Source organism: Sinocyclocheilus anshuiensis, unplaced genomic scaffold (genome assembly GCF_001515605.1).
Source record: "Sinocyclocheilus anshuiensis isolate Anshui unplaced genomic scaffold, SAMN03320099.WGS_v1.1 scaffold1114, whole genome shotgun sequence".
NCBI lineage: Eukaryota > Metazoa > Chordata > Actinopteri > Cypriniformes > Cyprinidae > Sinocyclocheilus > Sinocyclocheilus anshuiensis.
The window spans coordinates 1976894-1977201 of record NW_015540838.1 but is presented as its reverse complement, the minus strand read 5'-3'; the positions used below and the strand labels follow the sequence as shown (position 1 = coordinate 1977201).

The following is a 308-nucleotide window of genomic DNA, read 5'->3' as shown; positions in this document are numbered from 1 at the left end:
AATATTTATTCAGCAAGGCATTAAATTGATCAAAAATGACAGTAATTTCCAGTGAATGCTGTTTATTTGAACTTTCTATTCATCTTCATTGATAATAATAAGAAATGTTTCTTAAGCACCAGATCAACCTATTAGGATGTTTTCTGAAGGATCTTGTGACCCTGAAGACTGAAGTAATGGCTGCTGAAAATTCAGCTTTGCCATTTTTTCTTACACTATATGTGTACTGACTGAATAAATGAAAACAAGAGATTTATTTCTAAAATATTAATAAATGTGTATGTGAGGATGCAGTGCGGACCAGAAGG

The 308-nt window shown here is 31.8% G+C and overlaps 1 protein-coding gene across 1 annotated transcript in view; it reads left to right on the top strand.

Annotated features, from left to right (window-relative positions):
* Positions 1-308, top strand: part of LOC107687426 (anoctamin-7-like) — a 14147-nt gene that overhangs the window by 7384 nt on the left and 6455 nt on the right. The gene's annotated exons all lie outside the window — the stretch shown is intronic.